This window comes from Arvicola amphibius, chromosome 5, assembly GCF_903992535.2.
Source record: "Arvicola amphibius chromosome 5, mArvAmp1.2, whole genome shotgun sequence".
Classification (NCBI taxonomy): Eukaryota; Metazoa; Chordata; class Mammalia; order Rodentia; family Cricetidae; genus Arvicola; species Arvicola amphibius.
The window spans coordinates 115,660,513-115,682,706 of NC_052051.1; the positions used below are offsets into that span (position 1 = coordinate 115,660,513).

Genomic DNA, 22,194 nt, shown 5'->3' on the forward strand with positions numbered 1-22,194 from the left:
TAACTCTTACCAAATGATGGGATCAGGATTTGAGCTGAAGCCAGAATCTGTCCTCTCAGCCTTCATGTTCTGCTGAGGCTCAGTGTGGCATTGGGACATAGTCACCCCTTAGACACCCCTGTCTAAGTGTAGGAGGACGGAGTCTCTAAGGGGATTGCATGGGCCTTGGTTGGTCAGAAAGAACAGGGACATGCACTCTAGGGGTTATGATCTTCCTCTTAAGTACTGAACCTTGGTTTCTGCTTCCAGCATCCTTTCCAGGCGCCATCAAGAGTCCCACGAGGCATCTAAACTTTGAAACCATACAGACTTCCTTTCCCGCTTTGTACCATGTTCCCGCTTATCCAGAGACACCAGATTCCTGAAGTTTCCCTCTTTCTTGGCCAGGCTCTCACAGAACCTTCTTTATGAGCTCTGCCCCTCCCCTAGCTCCTTTAGTCATGAACACCCGCACACTGTCATAGTTAGGTTTCTGTTGCCATGGCTACATGACTAAAGGGGCAAAAGGAAGTCAAGGCAGGAACCGAGGCAGAGGCCATGGAGGGATGCTGCTTACTGGCTGTCTCTCCATGCTTTCTTACACAGTTTGGGACTGCATGTCCAGGGGCCTCTGCCCACAGTGCGCTGTGTTCTCCCATATCAATCAGTAATTAAAAAAAATGCACCACAAGCTAATCTGGTCGGGGTGGGGGTGTTTTCTCAGTCGAGGAGCCCCCTTCTCAAGTGACTCTAGTTTGTGTCAAGTTGACCACCCCCCAAACCCAAAACAAACAAACTAACCAGGACATATGTATCTAAGCCATGCTTACTGTGATGAGCACAGCACCAGCTTCTAGGGAGATAACATTCGTGGGCAAACACTCAGAACCTCCAAACTCTCCATTCTCCTGCCCTAGAGAAAGGGATAGAGAGCAGATGCCATATGAAGCAGGAAAGCCAGGCCCCCCACGTCCCTCACACCGCTTCTCTTCCCTTCTTTGTTCAGCAGATAAATACAAGACTGCGTGGTTTTCCTTGTATAGACAAACACATTAAAATAGTTGACGTCAGTGAAAGTCTCCCTTTATCAACATCCTGTATCTTTCCCCCCTCCTCTTTCCCAGTCTACTCCAGAGATGACCCTTGCTGTCTGCTCAGTGTGTACCTTTCTAGGTTTTTATTCCATGCATTTACAAACAGGTAAGTATGCTGTTTGGAAAGAACTTATGATTATATAAAGTGGTCATTCTGTGTTTATTGGGAAGCTGGGAGGATGATTCTTTTTTGTGTGCTTCTTCCCCAGTGTCCTTGCTGCCTTCCCCGATATCTGTGGCCTTCCTCGGCACAGTGACTGAACAGACGAAGCCGGTCATGTGTCTGGATTCTAGTTCGTACCAATGAACCATGGAAAATGGGCGAGGACGTTGCAGTTTGCTATCTGTGTTATAGGCTTGGTCTCTGCAACAAAAGAACAGAGGGCCAGTGTCAGCTGCAGAGGTTTTGGTTCCCACAGTTGGGGGTTGGGACGTCCAAGGTCAAATGCCAACGTGGTTGGGTTTTAGTGAAGGTCCTCTTCCCAGCTAGCAGTTACCTTCTCATGGTGTCTTCATAATGCAGCGGTCGGGGATGGGGAGTGGGCAGTGGGGGTGGGAGTAGTAAAGAGGGAAGGAGGAGATGCCTTCCTATCTTTAAAAAAAAAAAAAAGATGTGCATAGTTCCTTTCGTTATTTTAAATTATGTGTGGGTGTGTTTGTCTGCTTGTGAGTATGTGCACGTGAGTGCAGGTGCCCATGGAGGCCAGAAGCATCCAATACCCAAGAGCTGGAGTTATAGGCAGTTTTGCGCTGCCTGGCACAGGTCATGGGGACCAAATTCTGATTTTCTGGAAGACCGAGTGCTCTGACTGCAGCTGAGCCACCTCTTCAGCCGCACGCTCCTGCTCTCAGAAGGTGAATTTTGAAGGGGCAGCATTTAACCGGCAGCCTTACCTCAGGGCCACCGTATCCAGAGCTGAGCTTCTCCATTCTCCATTGCCCCAGGTTCGGGGCTCTGCTCTGAGGAGCCCTTTCTAGGACGTTTGTTGACGCATGCGCTTCTTCCAGCAGAGCGACTTGCCTGGACTCGAGGGAAGCCAAGGGCCTCCCCGTGGCCTCCATCCCTAGCATTCCATTTGAATTAGTGGAAATTTCAACCACCACATTGTGAATGGTTCCAGATGTGCAGGCCTGGAGAGTGAGATAGCTGGAAAAGGCAACCTAGCATTCAGAGTTCAGCTAGGCTTGGGGTGGGGGCACGGTCCCAGCACCTAAGGACCTGGGATGGGGACACCACCGTGGTGGGATGGCTCTAGCCCGATAAAATGGGGAGCCTGACACATGTCATGATGAAACAAGTGGTGTGCCAAAGCCAATTAGTGAACCTTGTCCCTTGGCCCGGATCTCGGTTGGCTTGAAAAGGACAGGACAAAGACTGAAGGAAATAAAGTCCACACAGAGTTACCAAGGAGAGACAAGTGTCCACTGGGGGATTTGAGGGCTTCAAAGGAGCAACTGTGTGAAAGGCCCATGTGGAGATTCTGTGGTGGGGACTGCGAGTCTCCCGGGATGCTCTGAGACACGTCTCAGAGGGCAGGATGAAAGAGAGTGAAGCAGGGCTTTCGGGTAGATGGCATGGATGACGCGTGTGGAGGCAATATTGGCGGAAATGAGCTCCTGACTTGTTGTGGCAAGGATGCTCGTAAGAAAGCTAGACTTGAAGACGGCATGCATTATCCTGAGAGGAAGTGTCGGCTAGATATGGGGAACCATGTGGCAAGGGGCCAGCCGGGCTAAGCCTGCAGAAGGCAGAGGGTTGGTCGAGGGACCAGGAGCCCAGGGTGGTGAGGCTGACCACACGCCCACTCTCCTCGTGGCTTGTCTTAGGTCAGCTGTGAGTATGGACTTAGGGACAGTTACTTGTGTGGTACCAGACAACCACAGTGGGAAAGATCACCATCAGCGGCAGAGAGAAGGGGTACCAGGGGTTTTGATTCCAGACCTGTGATCAGACAGCCCTCAGCACTTTTCTGGAGGTGATAAAAATAGTACAGTCAGCCCTCCGTATCCATGGCTCCCACCAACACAGATTCAGACGACTGTGGATGGAAAACATTCAGAAAAAAATTAAATCTAGACTGAAAACACACCAACTTTTTCCCTTGTCATTTTTTAAACAAGACAGCATAATAATTTAGTAGCATTTACCTCATGTTGGGTATTATGAGAAATTTATAGCACAAAAGGATGAATGCAGATACCACATCATTTTACATCAGGGATGTAAGCAACTAAGGAGTATGGTATCCTTAGGGGTCCCGGTCCATTCCGCTTCGAGGGGACTGATTGAGGGGCTAGAAAGATGGTCCTGATAAGAATACTAGCTGCTATTTCAGAGGACCCAGGTTCAGTTCCCAGTACACACATGGCTATTGGGAAATATTATCTTCAGGTGTGTTACTTTTGTTTATGCTGCGTTTGACTAATTGCGAAGCTGTGATGAGCTGCCTGTCTAAAACACCTGATGGTCCTAATAAAGAGATGAAGCAAGGCTAGGCGGGGCTGGCAAGCAGAGAATATAAAGAGAGAAAGAGGAGCAAGAGAACGAGAGGACATCAGGGGCCAGCCACCCAGCTACACAGCAAGTCATGGAGAAAGAAGTAAGTAAGGTATACAGAAATAGAGAAAGATAAAAGCCCAAAGGCAAAAGGTAGTCGGGATAATTTAAGATAAGAGAAGCTGGCAAGAAACAAGCCATGCTAAGGCTGGGCATTCATAAGTATCATAATAAATCCGTGTGATTCATTTGGGAGCTGGTTGGTGGGCTCCTCAAAAAGCCAAAAGAGTAAAATATCCTACAACACGTGGTAGCTCACAACTGTCTGTAACTCTGGTCTCAGGAGTCTGGAACCTTGTCTGAACTACACAGATACCAGGCATGACTGTGGTGCATAGACATCGTGCAAGCTAAATAACCACATGGCATAAAAATAAATAAATTAATTAATGAGAAAGAAAGAGGCCTATGTGAAGAAGTACCTGGAAGGAGATTGAGCTGTTCAACGGCAAGCCCTCGTAGGTGTCGGTTCTAACTGTCACGTCACAGCAAACAGATTGTGCCCTTATGACCAGGGAGGACAATTTTCTACTTCTTAATCAGAAAAGAATAAAGGCACAAAAGAGAAACTGAATAATACAGCTGTAATCAAATGGATTTTGGCTAAAGTCACACAAAAGGGACAGTAGAAAGTTCTCAAACAGTGGTGCAAGAGTTGATCAAGTAAGGGGAGTAAACTGAGCAGCACGGGTGTGGGGTGGCCGAACAGGAGGAGAAAGAGAAAGAAGTGAGTTTGACGTCCCTGTCACCCTGGTTGCCAGCTGCTGTCTTCTCATTAAGCCTGAATTTGCATGGAGATAGGTAGCCCACTCTGCTCTTGTGGAATTCACTGGCCATGCTGTGTCGATGTGGGTGTGGCCTTAGTATGAAGATTAATATGGAACAAATGGGGAGGGATCAGGATCCAGCACAGCCTGGTTCTGTCTCCTCGAAGGCTCACTGGATCTTCTCTCTGGTAGGATTTCAGTGCACGCTTCAAGTATTTCCTCACGGTCATTCAGGAACCCTGCAGCCAGGTTCCTGAATCTAGTCTTATTTTAGGATAAAGGTTGCCCGGGAGACTTGGAAGTAAAAGAAGAGGCACCCCATGAGATCACTGGGATCGTAGGAGAGTGGATGAAGCATAAGGAAGAAGACCCCACTCCCACCCCAGCCCTTTCTAGACTGGGGGCACATTGAAGACTATTCAGATCGGTGTCCCTTAGGTTTTAGTGTGTTTAGCGGCCACACTGAAGCAGGTCAAGGACCTTTCATTTCTGTTAGCTACCCCAGAAAGTCTGCTACAGGTGGTCCATAGATGACAGATTGAAAATTTCTGGGCTAGGAGAAAGTCCACTTCTTGGTTTTGACCATTTGGAAAGCAGGGCCACAGGTCAGAGCTAAGGCAGCAATTCTTGTTTGGAAGGTGACATTGCAAGATGGGCTGGAGTGATGGATCGAACAAAAACAGTGGCATACACACGCTTGACAGGTCACTGCCCTTTCTGAATGAGCCATGAAGGTCACACGGTGTTCTGATATTTGACTCCAGGCCATGTATGTCCAGTGAGCAAATATCTCCGCTTAGTAGTAGAGAAGGCGGTGATGAAGAGTCTGGGTCTCCCCTGCCTTCTTTCCTCGACTCCTTCTGCAGCAGTTAACACGCACTGGGAAGCCGACAGCCATACACTTGCAGGGTTGGGTCACCTGTCCTTTCCAGAAGCCAGATCTCAGACTCTTGAAGGAGCGTGTCATCATGACGGCTGCAATGTTGGCCAGAAGAGAAAGGAAAGGAGGCACTGGAGGTGTGTGAGGGTATGCAAGTTGGTCCCCCAGGGAGTTAAAGATGCCAGCCTGGGAAAGGCTACAATTGTTCGTCAGAATAAATTGTCACTTTGAAGCGGAATATTCTGTCAGAAGAAGATCTGTAGTAGAGAGATAACCTTAGTCATGTTAATCGCGATAGTGATATAAAGAGAAGCTAGAATTTGGACCTAATGTAAATATTTTTTTCCATCCTGTTTCTCACCCCAGAATAACTTCTGGTAATAGAGACACTGTCCAATTAAATAAGGTTACTCATGAGAAATTGCAGAGTTTGGCAAAAGGGGGGCTTCATATGATAAAGATATCACTTGTTTATATCTGAATCACCCCTGCCCCTTTCCCGGCTCAACATCCTAATATACGGTCTCACCTGGACAGGAAACAAGTTGTGTGAGTCTCATCCAGATCTTTCTCCAACAACCTGGAAATCCACAGACGCTCTGACAGGAATGTAAAATAATTAGTGCCATCTTGAGGGCTTCCAACTGCACGCTGGGTTCCAGAGAGTAGTACCCTTGTTTCACGTTTGCATGAAGCTTGCCATCTGTGAATTAGCAGATCTTGGCTAACATTAAACGCTGGCAAATAGCATTAATCTGTCACAGAAATGGGGAAATTTAGTCACAGGAAGCAAAAATAACTGAGCATGTCACCTAAGGAGTCTGCAGGAAATAGACAATTAAATGCACTTTCTACGACCACTCTGAGTTTTTTTTTTTTTTTTTTGGTTTTTTCGAGACAGGGTTTCTCTGCAGCTTTTTTAGAGCCTGTTCTGGAACTAGCTCTTGTAGACCAGGCTGGTCTCGAACTCACAGAGATCCGCCTGCCTCTGCCTCCCGAGTGCTGGGATTAAAGGCGTGCGCCACCACCGCCCGGCACCACTCTGAGTCTTTAGGAAATGTTCATGTACCTTAGGTTTTGGTGGTGCATATCAGCCATTTGGGGAGGCCAAGGCAGGATTGCTTTTCCCTAGGAGTTGGAGGCCAGCCTGAGAACCCCGTCTCTGAGAAACTAAAAATATTTCAGGCAGCTGAGATTCTAACCATAGGAAGAAACACCTGTTAACCAGATAAAGATTAGTAAATTCTGAGAAATTGATTTTAGAGAAGTGGGGGGGAGGGTTACTTGTGGGCAGGTGTAAGAAAGCACAGCTGTTTTAATGTATTTGAGCTAACTTGTGAAAACAGAGAAGGATGGAGAAGGATGGGCAGGTGACTGATGTCTTGAAGTTAAAGGATGTGAGTGGTGTAGAGTTCTTCCGTGTCTGTAGGAGGCATAGATTCAAGAAGAAAAGGTTTTGAGCAACCGAAAGGGCAGGCTTGTGAGCAGGAGGAACCGGGATGCTGCTAAGTGTCAATCAAACAAGGCAATGAAAGAGGCTGTCGCAGGAGGTGGAGGCCATCCGTGCAGGGGGGCAGAAGAGGGAGAAGAGGTGCCAGTCATATACAAAGAAAGGGAAGAGGCTTTCAATCAGCCAAACATTTGAGAGGGAGGTCTACAGTGTTCAGTCTACAGCTAAGCCTTAGGGAGCCCCAGCTACACATGAGACAGTAAAAGAGAAGATGAATTTGTCACTTGGCTGCTGTGGGACGTCTGGCCTTTATCGGCCTTCGTCTGCACACCTGTGCAGGACCAGCTGGCAAAGGCGGTGGGGCTGAAGCTTTGTCTCCAACAGCTCTGCCAGTTCTGCGTTGTTTGGCTCGGGTCACGACCTCTAGCCTCGGAGGCAGTTTCGAGTGTGGTCCTTGTAGGGCTGTACAATTTTAACTCTTGCCTCCAATCTTATTTTTGCCAGACAGGATGATTTTATTTGTAAATTGATAGGAAGCCCAACTGGAGCCAATGCAAACACAAAAATAACTTATTAACTTATAGTCCTTAAAAACGTTCTGAGTGGATTCTTTCCGGAATGGCCTTGTTCATGAGGACAACTGCCCAGTCTGGTAGCTTCCTTCTTTCTTTTCTCAGGTCTGCCTTCCCTTGGGATGCCTCTTTTCAGATCTCTTCTTCTCCATGACAACTGTGAACGATACTGTTCACCCTGACTCGGAGAGATAACGTGTCTTCCCCAAAGTGGTGCAAGTGGGTAGTGCTGACTTGTGTTGACTGAGGTTTTTCAGCCGGGGAGCAATGAGCAGCAGCTGCTGTGGCCTGAGGGCCGGCTAAAGCCCCGGGTGGGAGAGTCAGTGGCCCCAATGCCCTGACTGGCGGGCCCATCCCAAAAAGTGTGGACTGGTCCCACGTTCTGGAGTGCCAGACTTGGATCAAGTACCCATCCTTGAGACAAACCCCAGGGCAGGAGGGCTTACTTGTGCAGGTTGGTCATGCATTCATTAGTCACATCTCCTGCTTTGAGGCATACTCCTGCCTCAGCTTTCCACACTGGCAAGGATGGCTAACTCAGAAAGAGACAGAGGAATGGGTTCTGGGTACCGGAAAGTTAATTATGGGTCCCCCACCCCAGGATCGGTGAGACTATGAGTAGGGGAAGAGACACAAAAGGCTTTGGTCCCAAATCAAGGGACGGGCCACAGGGTGTGAAAAAGTAGTCCATTCGGAGACAGCCCAGGGATATGTGCAGTCAGGATGGCTGTGCCAGGTCTACTGAGAATGCCCTTTGTTCCTGAGACATTACATGAAGGGCTTAGGATACAGGCTGGTACACAGGCTCACGGGAAGATGCAGAGGTGGGGGTAACTGGGGGTGGAGGGGGGTGGGTGTCTGCTGGGCTTCCTGCTTTGGGTACACCCCTACCCTCCCGTCCCATGGAAGCCATGTGTTCACTCTACACCTCCGCATCCAGCCAGAAAAAGCCTTTTTGTGTTTTCTTGGCAAAATAGGGCCAGTAATTAAAATCCATATGCAAAGCTGCTGCCTCCAGCGCACCGAGGTCTTTAATTAGTATGTAATTGGTCAGAGAGGTACCATCAAACAGCTCCAGCCTGGCCCGCTGGAAGCAGAGTGCTTGAAAGTCCCAGACCAGAGAAGGAGAAGGATAATAAATGCTCTAATCCCATCTGTTGGGATGATTTGTTCAAGGTATACATTTCGGTTTTGGTTACTATTTTTAAACATTCTGTATGCAGCATTTTGTCAAACACTGTGGCAACTACCGTAGTGTTCTTTGGAGGATGGACTGTGCGAGGGTGACTAGAAGGTGGTTGGGCAGAGGCAGTTCTTTCCCTGGGGGGAACTGTCATAGTGAGCCAGGCAGGGAAGGAGAGAGGTGCCGTGGAGGGGAACTGTCACAGTGAGGTAGGCAGGGAAGGGGAGATGGTGCCATGGAGTTTTGGTTTGAGTGGCATGTCAGGGACTCTGGGGTCATGTCCTTCCGTGAACACAACCGCTTGTGCCTATCAGCCGTTGTTGCCTTTGAGGTGACGTGCCCCTGCTGTCCGTCCTTAGCCTCACCCCACATGTGCTGATATGTGAGTCTGTCTTGATGTGACAAATGATTTGGGATTTATTTTGATAGACAAAGGCTAGCAGCTGTGGGGGAAGCAGGGAGGGGGCTTCGGTTGCTCTAGGGCTCGAAGGCAGACGCAACCACTAGGACCCACATGGTTCGCTTGCCTGAAATACCCAGGAAGGAGGAAGGCAGAGGAAGGCTGACTTTTCTTCAGGTTCTTTGGGCAAAGCTGGAATCAAAACCCTAAGGCTTAGAGAAAATTCAGAGTCTCAGTCCCAGCGGCACACAAGCCAGGCGTGCTGGCGTAAGCCTGCAGTCTCAATAGTAGGGAGGTAGAGACTGGAGGCATCAGGGGTTCAAGATAATCCTTGGCTGCATATCAGGTCTGAGGCCAGCCTGGGCTACATGAGACCTTATCAAAGGAGAAAAAACAAACTCAGAAATAGTAGAATGCAGTGTTGGGCTTCTGAGTGGGGGGTGAGAGCTGGGGAGATTGTGGTTTAAGCATTGGGCACACCCAGCTCTGGGTGAATGATTCGCACGGTAAGCGCAGTGTGGTATGGCGGCAATGGACAGTACTGCTATGACGAGGTTAGCGAACGGACCCTAGTATTCTTACCCTGAGAAGGAAAAGCATGTTGGGTAATGGCTGTATTCACTGACTCAAACGGGTCCTCGTCTCACAGAGCATGTGCGTACATCAAATCATCACCCGGGGGACTCTGTAAATATATATAGTTTCGTTTTTTCAGCGAAGCCCTAGTAAAGCTATAAAGAATAACAGAGTGGTTTAAATTGAGAGACACCGAGGCTGTGTTGTCCAGGGGTTGAGTTGGGATGGCCTCAACTCTTGCCTTCCCCAGGGACCCTTCTAGACACGGACTAAGTAAGGAATGCAGCTGCTCCTCAGCGCGGTCACCTGACGTGTTGTGTGTGGAATGATGAAGGGGGCATGTGCAGATTTCAAGTCACTGTAAGGTCCTCAAAGCCTTGGATGAACTTCTCTCAGTCTCCATGTGTGGTGTCAGAGCCAGGATCCCAATTGCCTTAGAGGATCTTCTCTCTCCTGTTCTCTCCAGACTTTTGGTCTTGTGTTGGGGGTTAAGAGAAGTAAGAGATCATCCCTTGGTGTGTCAGGGTTCCATCCCAGTAGGCTGAGGAGCCATTTGAGCTGAGACCTGGGCATACTTACTGACATTTATATGGGAGCCATTCCTTCCTTCCTTCCTTCAAGTGCCCCCCTTTTCTGTCCTTGGTTGGAGATGGTGCCCACCACTACTGGTTCATTGCTCCCCCCACTCTCCCCACCCTGGGGAAGTCCCAACCTAGCAGTGGTGTAGAGTTCTGCTCAGATCTGAGGGCTAAACCCACCCTGTCATAAAGCGTGACTTCACATCACTGCAGTTCCTCACCCGTCTCCTGGAGAGGTAGCAGGCGTACAGCAGAGCTTGAGGTCTTTCTGGGTCCCACCCGTCCCTTGTGGATGTCTTGTAGCTCCTCTTTGGAGTGCTGCCCAGTGAGATCCTGTGTGAGACAGGCAGGCTTTGTTAAGAGCCTGGAGTCTTCCATTGGAGGAGACAGGAGAATCTTGCTCTCCCTGTCATGTCGTGCTAGGCAGGAAAGAGAGGGGTGCAGGCCAAAGCATGCATAGAAATTACCCAGGAAACCAGGAAAGGGGAGGAAGGAGAGAGCAGTGGGATTGACAAGAAAGGGCAGTCAGAGAACCTGGCCTCTGGTGGAAGAGAAAAGTAGTCATGACTCTAAAATACCATGTTTAGCGTTAAAGGGGATGGAGGCTGGAAACTGGAGTGCCATTTGTCTGACACGTAATCCCTTGTTTCTAGAATGCTCTCCTTGCAAAATAACAGTATTTTAGGCGCTGGTTGTAGTGCCGTATGAACAGGTCTTGGCTACAAAACAAAGCAAAATGATTGATTGGCTGCCATGAGTTATTTATAGCATCTTCCTTGCTGTGACATCTGAAACAAAGGTTGGTCTTGAGAAGGCTCTGCGGCATTCTGCATACAATTTCATATATGATCTAGGGGTGGACAGTTCCAGAAGACCAGGACGTATAGCGCATGTTTCTTGTTGGCTTGGCTACACCTGCCCGTGGTCTGATGCACTTCTTTCAATTATACTACAGCTATATTAGCCACCAACGGACACCAAGATTGCAGGTTAAACTCTGGATTGGTTTTAAACTCTAGCATGTGTCTGCCAGACCGAGAGCAGAGTGAGGGGTTGGGGTGGGGCATGTGTCCCGCAAATGGTGTGAAGTTACTCAGCCTTAGGGACAAAGTCTGTGTGTTAGCAATGCCTCCTCAGTGAGCATCAGGGCAGATGGGCTTGAATCTGGAGTTAGGAGATGTGAACACTGAATCCCGATTGTGTAGTTCTGATAAAACGCAGTTTGCCCTCTTGGAAATGGGTGTGCACATACCAGATCTATTAAAACAGAATTGAGTGAATTCGAATCCCCATACTACTGGGCAAAGATGTTGCGCGGAGCTCTGTGAGGGGGAAAAAATGGTAGCAGAGCGGCAGCATTGAGCAATTAGAACGCAGATACCCCAGCCTGCTGCACACTGGCCAGAGCTGCTCACTGGCCATGAAGACCTGAGTTCGCTGATTCTAGTACTTACTCATACAAGCCTAAGCTGTGTGGCCCTGGGCAATCTCTCTGAGCCACAGTGTCCTCACTGGGACAGGGGGGAGAACACACATACCTCCCTGTCAAGTTGTCTGAGGAGTAATGGCCTCAGCACAGCACAGCGCTTTAAGGCGAGGGAGATGCGTACCCATCATGCAACATTTCTCCCCGACAACCACAATACCCTCTCCTCACCTGGAATTTTTCCTAACTAGTAGCTCGGCTGCTTCCCACAGGCATACATTATACAAAATCTTTGTATATTCTACTAGACACGTGCGTGTCATTCCTGGGAGGCACAGGAATGCCTCCAGTCATTTGCTGCTTTCGATTGTGGTTGCCTGACCAGCGTCACCATCACCACCACCAGCATCACCATCACCACCACCAGCACCACCATCACCACCACCAGCATCAGCATCACTACCACCAGCACCACCATCACCACTACCACCATCACCACCACCAGCATCAGCATCACCATCACCATCACCAGCACCACCATCACCACCACCAGCACCACCATCACCACCACCAGCATCACCATCACCACCACCAGCACCACCATCACCACCACCAGTATCAGCATCACCATCACCACTACCAGCACCACCATCACCACCACCAGCACCACCATCACCACCACCAGTATCAGCATCACCATCACCACCACCAGCACCACCATCACCACCAGCAGCACCACCATCACCATCACCACCACCAGCATCAGCATCACCACCACCAGCATCAGCATCACCACCACCACCACCACCACCACTACCACCAGCATCAGCATCACCACCACCACCACCACCAGCATCACCACCACCAGCATCAGCATCACCATCACCATCACCACCATCACCACCACCAGCATCACCATCACCACCATTACCACCACCAGTATCACCACCACCAGCATCACCAGCACCACCAGCACCACCACCAGTATCACCATCACCACCATCACCATCACCATCACCACCACCAGCATCACCATCACCACCACCAGCATCACCATCACCACCATCTTCATCATCATCACCACCATCACCACCACCAGCATCACCATCACCACCACCAGTATCACCATCACCACCACCAGCATCACCATCACCACCATCTTCATCATCATCACCCCTGAAGGCTTTGTTGGAATCCCGTGCCCTGCCCAGACTGCCTGAATCAGAATCTGCAGTTTTAAAGCAGTTTTATTTTAGTCTTGATTATGCATATGTGTGTTTCTGTGTATGGGCATGTGCTTATGTGTGCAGATGCCCAGGGAGACAAGAAAAAGGTATCAGATCCTCCAAAGCTGGAGTTACAGACTTCTGGAAACACTCTGGCATGTCTGCTGGGATCTGGTCCTCTAGACGAAGCAGCAAGCACTCAGTGGCTCAGAATCTGCATTTACAAAAGAATTTCTATGGATTAATATATGTTTCAGAGGGCATTGTAGAAGGAAGCGGGCTGTGTCCCGCCACCCGGCTAGCTTTACCCAAAATAATTACACGGAAACTGTATTCTTTTAAAACACTGCCTGGCCCATAGTTTTAGCCTCTTATTGGCTAATTCTCACATCTTCCTTTAACCCATATTTAGTAATTTGTGTAGCACCACGAGGTGTGGCTTACCAGGAGAGATCTTAACCTGCGTCCATCTCGAGAGGAGAAGCATGGAGACTCACTATGGCGACTGCCTGAAGCATCTCCCCATCGTGCTACCCAGCATTCTGTTCTGTCTACTCCGCCTACCTAATTTTCTGTTCTCTTAAAGGGGCCAAGGCAGTTTTCTTATTAATTAACCAATGAAAGTACATAGACAGATAACTCTCCTCCATCATTTCCCCTTTTTCTGTTAAACAAAAAAGAAAGGCTTCAACTTTAACATAGCAAAATTACATATAACAAAACAGTTATCAAGCAAAAATTACAGTTACAATATTAAATATATTTTATCTTTATCATAACTGAGGAAGCTATAACTATCTATTTATTCTTCAGCTCCATCAAAGACTCCAGAAGGTATAATACACCTAAGTAAACAAGAAATATGCAACTGTCAACCTCTAGAAATGACATAGACAATTCGCTGCCTGGACAGTCACCCAAAGGTTCCTCTGTACCGTTGGGGCAGCCATCTTTGGCCTTCAGGCCCATAGTGTCCAGCAGACATTTCCATGAAGCAGGGAAATTCCAAGGACAGTTCAGTCACTTTCTGCTGTGTCCTGCAGAACGTCTTGCAGACTCTTAATGAATCAGGAACCCCAAAAGACCATCTCACCTTTAGGGCAAGTTCAGCAGTCCTCTTTCTGTGGGTTCCTTGTGTCCAGTTTGTGCAACAGTTCCAGGCAAGAGCAGTTTTCTTGCCCAAATGGCTAACAAACTCCATAAGTAGCCTCGTCGATGCCCATCTTCCTCTCGAAGTAGATGGTGCTGCCAGGAAGCAGACGTGTCTCATTGTCATGAAAAACCCTAAGTAATTAAAACATTAAATGCCAATATTCTGCAGTCTTTGAAAGATATGAAGAATGCCTAACTGAAATATATCTATGCATATCTAGAAAATCTAACTAACATGACTACAAGCTTGACTATTATCGATGATTATCCATTAACAACCTATATTTCCTAATTATACATTACATTTTTAAATGAACTACACAATCACAATAGCTTAATCAAGATTAGAAATACATACACATATAACAAATTGACCTTAAAAATCCATACCATTGCAAATTATTCATCTCTATATCACATCCCCCTTTAAATGTAAAAGAACATTTATAAACAATATTTGGGAAAATGGGCGCAGTTTTTTCTCTCCAAACTGCTTCCTGCTGAGTGGGGGTGTTGTTATTTAGGTCTTTCATGGTATAACCTGTCTGCCAGGTTCATCTCAGTTGGCAGTTGAGCGAAGTAACGTAATTTTTTGAGGGTGTTCACAGCAACCTTTCAGGAGGGCGTGGTCTATCATACCATATTGGAATAGAAGCAATCCACAGAGTCTCATCCTCTGTGAAAACAAAAAGAAGAAACTCTTTCCAAAGCATCATGTTCTTAGGATCCAAATTCTGAAGTCATACCATTAAGATGTCCATTCTGGTCTAGCCTGGCAGCCCATATAATGAAATGTCTCTCTGTACTTAGCTCCTTTACAGTCAAAAATTTCAAAGAAGAAACACAATAAAATACATAATCCAGACTCTCTGTGAATTTTCCATTTTTACGTGGCTTATTTTTACTCTATCACTTTACTTCTTTTAATCTATAACTATCTGTACTCTGTCTCTTTAAAGACTTTACCCTTTTTTAAGGCATTAACTTTATTTTTTATATTTTCTTCTTCTCTCTCAAGCCTACATACATTCATCCAACATTGTGACTCATTTAAAAGTCTTTTATGTCTGAATCTGTCCTATTGTGAATCTGTAATTCTTCTACTGTCGAGAAACATGTTTGATTTGTGCCTTTACATCGCTAAGCTCTTAAGACTCTAAGCTGTGACATTCCTAGGTCAAAAACAGGTACTGTGAGCTTGCCACGCCCAGTCCAACATGGTGGAGCCGCTTGTGACTCTGAATCAGTTGCACCTCTGAGCTGCAGAGCCGCTGGACTGTTCTGGATGTTGGCTCCACCTCTCTCCAATTCAAAATGGAGGATGTACCATTTTCTACTAGCTCTGGGGCTGCCAGGTAGGAGCCGCACTCAGCACTTTAACTCTGAGACTGAGCATGCCAGCACAGAAACACTGTTTCATACAAGTTACAGCCAAATCTGAGACACAGAGCACTGCACAGTCTGAAAACATCTCTCTGTATGGTGGCAAGAAATCCGCCATGTTCTCCGCTCCGCCTAAGCCTGATTCCGCCATCTGCTCAGGTGCAGGCAGGGAGCAGGGAGCCATCGGCCCGGTCTCAGTGCACTCTCCTTCCTATCCCAAGCAGGAACACAAATATCCAGGCCCATAAAAGCCACTGAAATGCTTTATAGCCAGAGTTCGCACTGGTGGCACAGCACCAGGGAAGCGCGTTTTAAAATGACCTCAGCATTTTCTCTGCCGCTATTGCCGAAACAGGACATCTCTCTACAGCACGTCCCAGGAGAGATCTTAACTGCATCCATCTCGGAGAGGAGAAGCATGGGACTCACTATGGCGACTGCCTGAAAGCATCTCCCCACTCGTGCTACCCAGCATCTGTTCTGTTCTACTCCGCCTACCTAATTTTCTGTTCTCTTAAAGGGCCAAGGCAGTTTTCTTTATTAATTAACCAATGAAAGTAACATAGACAGATAACTCTCCTCCATCAGGGCATTTATTATCTTTTATTGAGGTAACATTCACATGTATAATTTCTTTTTCCTTTTTTTTGGCAGAGAGTTTGAAATACGATCTCTCTGTATTGCACAAATTGGCCTCAAACTTGTCATCCTCCTGCCTCAGCCTCTTGAGTGCGGGTGCTGTAGGAGCATGCTACTGCCTGCCCTCTGTTTGTAGCATCCCTCTCACTTCCAGTGACTCTTGCTACATTTTCAGTCTTTCCTGTGTCTGGGTTGCTGCCCTCTCATTCACTTCTTCTCTTTCCTCCAGCTCCTCTTTGCTAGCTGTGTGTCCTGAAGGCACAGTTTGTTCATCTCATATCACAGAGTGACCTTTTGATATTCTGTTACCTACCTGTGGTAGCCAGATTCCTCCACCTGTCTTAAAGCCCTGCTACACCATCTAATACTCTCATCTCCACAGCCCCTGAGTGTATTGAGTCCCCAGAGAGCATCTCTCAGATGGCATCTTCTAGAATGGATATCACCCAGTCCAGTCTCTGTCTACAGGACCCATGGGCGGCCACTGCCTTGGTCCACATTTTCCTGTAGTGCTGCTTCTCTCCTTTAGACTCCTGGGGCTCTCCTGGCCTACTCAAGGTACTCAAATCCTGCTTAGAATCTTCCCTGCTACTTCCTTTTCCCTGGAGCTCATCCTATTCAAAGCCTCTGGGGTATGCTAGAGGGTGTGGGGGAGGTAGGAGGCGGGATGCAACTGGGGTGTGTGTGTGACTTTTGTCTACCATATTGGGTAGCTGTGTTCTCCTTGGTGTATTTACCCAGAGTGTTAATTATCAGAGTCTGTAGAAGGAGCGGCGGGCTGCGTTCCTGTCAGCCTCCGGCCTGGCTAGCTTTACACCCAAAATAATAACACACAAATTGTATTCATTTAAACACTGCCTGGCCCATTAGTTTCAGCCTCTTATTGGCTAATTCTCACATCTTGCTTTAACCCACATTTAGTAATCTGTGTAGCACCACGAGGTGGTGGATTACCGGGAAAGATCCTAACCTGCATCTGTCTCGGAGAGGAGAGTCATGGCAACTGACTCATTGCCTTCTTCCCAGCATTCTGTTCTGTCTACTCCACCCACCTATGTTCTGACCTATCAGGCCAAGCAATTTTCTTTATTAATTAACCAATGAAAGCAACAGATAGAAAACCCACCTACATCAAGAGTCTTTTCATTCCCAACAGGATGTAAACTCTGAAGAAAATTTTCTCCCTATTTTTTTTATCCCTTCCCTGAGACGCACAAATTAGCCTTGCTGAGGATAGGGTAAGATCACATCTACAAGGAAACAGTATCTCCCCAGATATGACTTGTGAATTGCTTGTACTCTATTTTAGTGTCTCCTCGGGTCACTGAAATAGTGCCTTGTACAGAAAAGACCCTGGATGCCTGCCTGTTACTTCTTTTGGTTCTTGGCATCTTATCCAGTTTCACATTTCATCAGTATTAATAGATATCTGTGTGGGGTAGTAAACTCTGAACAGAAGGAATGGGAGATGGCTCAGTGCGTAATACTCTGAATAGAAGGAATGGGAGATGGCTCAGTGCGTAACACTCTGAACAGAAGGAATGGGAGATGGCTCAGTGCATAATACTCTGAACAGAAGGAATGGGAGATGGCTCAGTGCATAATACTCTGAATAAAGGAATGGGGAGATGGCTCAGTGTGTAACAGCATTTGCTGTGCAAAGCTTGGGACCTGACAGCGGATTTCCTGTATAATGCTAGGTGTAGTTATTTGCAGCTCCAGTGCTCAGGGAGGCAGGTGAAGCTTGGCAGCTTCCTGGAAATTGTTGGCTGTGACCCTAGCCCGGAATCTGCAAGCTCCAGCTTCTGTGGGAGACCCTATCACAAGGAAATGCAAGAGAGTGATGGAAGTGGATCCCTGATGTCCTCCTTTCATGTCTCTGTGTGCACACCTGCACACACACATGCGTACACACAAATTAGATACTACGCACACAAAATATGAGTTAAAGTCAATGCCATGTTTGGCTTGGCTGGATAAACAGCTAAATAAATGAGAACAGTGATGTCTGATGTAATTTATTGTTGTAGAGTATTTGTTTAACTATGCAAAGATGTGTTGCCTTTGTTTAATTATGTAAAGATGTGTTGCTGTGTTACCTTGCCTGCCTAAAGCATCTTATTGGTCTGATAAAAAAAGCTGAATGGCCAATAGCAAGGGAGGAGGTGTAGGTAGTGGATGACCCTTAAAGGACTAATCCAGCCATAATCTCTTGATTGTGATTACTCTGATAACCTATTTACAGCTTTTTGCTTGGTCTTGTGAAAATGAAGTGGTTACAACCATCAAAGTGAAGGCTATATGGGAAAATTGAGATATGATTGGAGCTGTGCCACCTGCAGCTAACACTAAAATGCCAGGGTTTGATCCGCATTTGATAGGTTTTCAGGATTGCTTTGTTAGCACACCCTTCTCTTCTGAGCAGGGATTCCCACTCCCAGGTTCCTTGCATACTGTGGTTCTCTGGTCCACAGGCTGCAGCTTCCAAGACCTTGTACAAAGAAGAGCTTGGTACTCACCGCACGAGGAGTCGTATAGCCCAGGCTGTGCACTGACACTTCATCCCATTTTCCTCTGGCCAGGCTCAGGAAGTACGGAAGACGGGAAGTGTCGTCTTGCCATAGGTTCAGGATGAAGTAGACAGAGTTGTAATGAGTGTCGCTGAGTCTTCACCAACCTCTGTAGGTAGGTGTGTCCCATCCTTTGACATTGCAACAAGATACCACTGCCATCTACAAACTTCACTGTAGTGATATTTTGTCTTTTAATAAATAAAGCTTGCCTGAAGATCAGAGTGCAGAGCTAAGCCCCCAGAACCAGGAGTGGTGGCACACACCTTTCAATCCAGGACTCAAATCTACCCTGGGCTACACGAGACTGAATCTGTCTAAAAAGAGAACTAGAACTCACACAAAGGTGTTCCCAGGAGTCATGGCCTTTAATCCCAGCACTAGGGAGGTGGAGACAGGAGTGGTATGGCTGGGCGGAGGAGAGAGACTGTAAGGCAGGAGGAGACAGGAGTTCATTGCAGTCTGAGGTCTGGTGGAGAGCACTGAGTCTGCAATCACACTGAGCACAGGACCGCCCCTTTGTTTGTCTGAGCCTTGGTAGAGGTAAGAGCTCTCTAGTGTCTTGGCTGCTTTGCTTTTCTGATTTTCAGGTTGAACCCCAATACCTGTCTCTAGGTTTTTATTATTTGTGCTACAACTTCATAATTTGAGAAATATGCACTCAAGTAAAGAAAATAGCAGAATGTCTTCTAAGGTTTTACAGGAGTTTAGTTTGTTAATCTGGGTTTCCTAGTTGTCACATAGCTGCATAAGGCTAGAGTTCAATTAATCCTGGCACCTTTTGTTCCTTTAATTAATTTTGAAAGCATACAAACTAAGGGGCTTCATTATGGAGTTTTCATACATATATATCATTGCATTTTAATTGTATTCATTACACACATCTATTCCATAACTCTCTCTCTCTTTCGCTTTTCCTTAAGTTCTCACCTTTTCAACACACACACACACACACACACACACACACACACGAATGCATATTTACATATGAGAGAAAACAAAAGACGTCTGTTTCCTGAGTCTTGTCTGTTTCACTGACGATCTTTAATTCTATCCATTTTCATTCAGATACCATAATTTCATTTTTTCCTTTACAACTGAGTAAAATCCCGCATTTTCTTTATCCAGTCATTCATTGGTGGATGTCTAGGCTGCTTCCATTTATTAGCTCTTGTGACTCATGCATCAGCGAACATGGATGTGCTAGGGGTCTTTGGGGAATGGTATATCTGGATCAAATAATTTTGGGGTTTGTTTGTTTGGTTTTGTGTGTTTTTTAATTTTACTTTATTTTAATGGCACTCCGTACTGACTTCTGTAATAATAATAATAATAATAATAATAATAATAATAATAATAATAAATCTGACCTGCCCATTTCTGTGTAAGAGTTCCTCTTTCCTCAGCAGCATTTGTGGCAGGGTCTCACGGCATAGCCCTGGCTGGATTGAAACTCCCTATGTCGCTTAGGCTGGCTGTTCTGTGTTCCTTCTGCCTCTGCCTCCAGAGGTTAAGGGCCTGAGTGACCTCATTCAGCAACTGTCCTTTGTGTTTGTGACAATAGCCACTGTCACAGGGCTAAGAGGGAATCTTAAAGCAGTTTCACACGGCATGGCCCTGATGGCCAAGAGAACCTTCTAGTGAGTACCCCAGACCATTGGATTAGGTTTTGCTATTTAATTTTTTCCAGCTCTTAATATATTTTAGATGCTAATTACCTGTTGTGAGCTGAAGTTCTGGGGGGTTGGGGGGGGGGGGGGGGGAGCGGGAGACTAGTGGCAAACTCTACAAGGCTATTGATAGACTAAAACCATGATTGTGGAGCGTTGGATTTTGGAAGCCAAATTATCTTGGGCTATCTTTAGCTCCCTCAATTGCCATTTACTGAACACCTCTGCGCGTGACTCAACATCCTTATGACTGTGAGGTAAATCCTTTGGGATATACAAATCCACCCTGAGCACCAGCCAGGATCTGAGTCTATGACAGAGGTGTCTCCACTTCAGCGTTACTGCTCTCCCTCTGCCCACCAGTGTATTCACAAACTGCCTTGATTTATGGCTTTTGTTGTTGTTGTTCTGTTTTCTATAAAAGCTTCATGAAACCATGGCCAGATTGGAACACAGTATTTGGTATAACCTGAATCAGTGTTCCTGGGCCACGACTGCTCGTATATGGCTCTCATATAAACAGTCCCTTTTCCCTTTGTGGCGAGAGCGGTGTGAGCTGTGTTTGTGTTCACATTGTTTTATGGTGAAGCTTTGACTCTGCCCATGACTTCCTTTGCTGTACGGAGTGTTTTAATCTCATGGAACCCTATGGTCAGTTCTTGGCATTATTTTCTGTGCTCTTGGATCCTTTAACAGAAAATCTGTTACCTGTTTTTTCCTGCCTTCCTTCTTTCCTTCCTTCCTTCCTTCCTTCCTTCCTTCCTTCCTTCCTTCCTTCCTTCCTTCCCTCCCTCCCTCCCTCCCTCTCTCCTTCCCTCCTTCCTTCCTTCCTTCCCTCCCACTTTTTTGTGTATGTGGGGGCGGGGGGAGCCTGTCCTGAAACTTGCTCTTGTAGACCAGCCTGGCCTCAAACTCCCAGAGATCCGCCTGCCTCTGCCTCTGCCTCTCCAGTGCTGGGATTAAAGGTGTGCACCACCACCACCCAGCTTGTTCCTGGTTATTTCTTAAACTGTCCCCTAGCACTTTCAAAGTTTCAGGACTTATATAAAGGTCTTTGACTTGGTGCTGGAGAGATGGCTCAGCAGTAAAGACCATTTGCTGCTCTTGCAGAGAACTAGGGCTTGGTCCCCAGAACATCCATGGTGACTCAACATCCTCTTCTGGCTTCTGAGACCCCCGCATGCACCTGGAACACAAAAAGTCTTACAACATATACACACAAACACATACACACACACACGCACGCACATACACTCACACACAGAGACAGACAGACAGACAGACAGGCTCTGTGTATTCCTGGCTGTCCTGAAACTCATTTGTAGATCTGTTATCTTCCAACTCGTAGAATTCCTCCTGCTTCTGCTACCCGAATGCTGGGATTAAAGGCATGTGCCACCACACTCAGACACATTAAGAAATATCTTTGACCCATTTTGAGTTTATGCAGGATGAGAGCTGTAGGTCTGGTTTCACTCCACATGTGACTATCCAGGTTTCCTGGGCTCATTGCCTGGAGAGGTTGTCTCTTTTCCAGTGTATAGTTTGATACTTTGGAGCCCTATGATCCGGTTATTTCCGGATCCTCCATATTGTCCCATTGTCCTGCAGGTCTTTCTGTGTTGCGCCATGCAGTTTCAGAGACTGTGGCTCTGTAGTGTCCTCTGAGGTCAGGCTCTGTGATGCCTCTAGCAGATCTTTCTACTTAGTATTACTTCGGCTCGTTGGGGTCTTTTGTGCCTCCGTGTGAGTTTTAGTGGTTTTTTTTTCTTTCTTTTTTTATTTCTGTGAAGAATGTCAGTAGACTTTGGATGGGGATTGCATTTGAAGCTTCAGGTCACGTGAGACAAGACAGCTATTCTTTGCAGCTTTCATTTTGCCACTTCATGAGCACGGGAGGCCTTTCTATCTTTCAGTGTTACCTTTAATTTCTTTCATCAGTGTCTGTAAGGCCTTGCAGCAGAGGTCTTTAACCTCCTTGGTTAGTTGTATTCCTAGGTGTTGTATCTTATGAAGCTTCGTGGATGGGATCCCTTCTTTCATTTGTTCTTGTCCACGTCCTTATTGGTGTAGAAAAAGGTACTGATTTTGG

At 46.9% G+C, this 22,194-nt stretch overlaps 1 long non-coding RNA gene across 1 annotated transcript; it reads right to left on the minus strand.

Moving 5' to 3' along the window:
* Nucleotides 1–1,131: 1,131 nt before the first annotated feature.
* LOC119815686 lies at nt 1,132–2,368 on the minus strand. The gene is made up of 2 exons (XR_005285556.1): nt 1,968–2,368; nt 1,132–1,437 (listed from the first exon to the last, which is right to left on the minus strand). It is a non-coding gene; the product is annotated as an uncharacterized LOC119815686 (long non-coding RNA).
* Between the last annotated feature and the right edge of the window lie 19,826 nt (nt 2,369–22,194).